Genomic DNA, 1,005 nt, shown 5'->3' on the forward strand with positions numbered 1-1,005 from the left:
ACCTTCCATTTCTGAACACATCTCTTTTTTTACAGCCTGTGACATCATCTTGCAGGGCAGTTTGTCTTGCTTAACGCAGTAGCCAAGGTTTTCTAGGAGATTCCACCGAAGCATCAAGAAAGTAGAGGAAGAGTCTTCTCAGCTTTGGTTATTCCCAACCAAAACCTGCTGCTGCTTCTCCACCAGCCATGCTGTCTGCTTCCTGCTCAGGATTTGTGATCTTGTTGATATTGAGTAAGTAACATTTACTCAAGGGTTCAAAGATGTCCTATTCCTTGGTTTTAGGATAACTTTTAACCTCTACCAAGCTGGATACTGTCCCTCTTACCTTGCCAATATAACAGAGCCTTTGCTTATTTTTAGGGGGGACCTGTGGCGACTCAGTGAACCAGACGGAAGGCTCTATTACCCTCCCTGAGGCGGCATTTCTGACCCTGAAATGCACTTACCAGACCAGCTATGCACCTTATCTTTTCTGGTATGTCCAGTATCAAAACAAAGAGCCTGAGCTCCTTCTGAAGAGCTCATCGGATAATCAGATAAACGTCAGAGGTTTTCAGGCCAGTCTTGATAAGAAAGACAGCTCCTTCCACCTGAAGAAACCCTCAGTGCAAATGTCTGACGCGGCTGTGTACTACTGTGTTCTGGGAAGCACAGTGAGGGAGGCTGCAGAGGGAGCTCAGCACAAACCTGGAGGGGCTCAGTGGGGCTGAAAGGGAGCAGCCTGGCTATTCTAGGAGTCATAGCTGAGCCTCAGTGGTTGTTACCAGCAGACATACAGGTATTTGACAGGGAAATGCAGATGATATTTTCCAGATACAAATAAAAATACTTGATATGGCAAATATGTCTACTCATTGAGAGTGTAGAACACAGTATTTTCTGTTCTGCTACAATGTGTATCTCATTAAAACAAATTCTTTTTTACACAGTTAGTAAATACAGGTATTATGTCAACACTTTAGTGTAAGCAGAATTTGTTTTAGTGGCTTCAAGAATTTCTGG

This window comes from Pteropus vampyrus, unplaced genomic scaffold, assembly GCF_000151845.1.
Source record: "Pteropus vampyrus isolate Shadow unplaced genomic scaffold, Pvam_2.0 Scaffold703, whole genome shotgun sequence".
Lineage (NCBI taxonomy): Eukaryota > Metazoa > Chordata > Mammalia > Chiroptera > Pteropodidae > Pteropus > Pteropus vampyrus.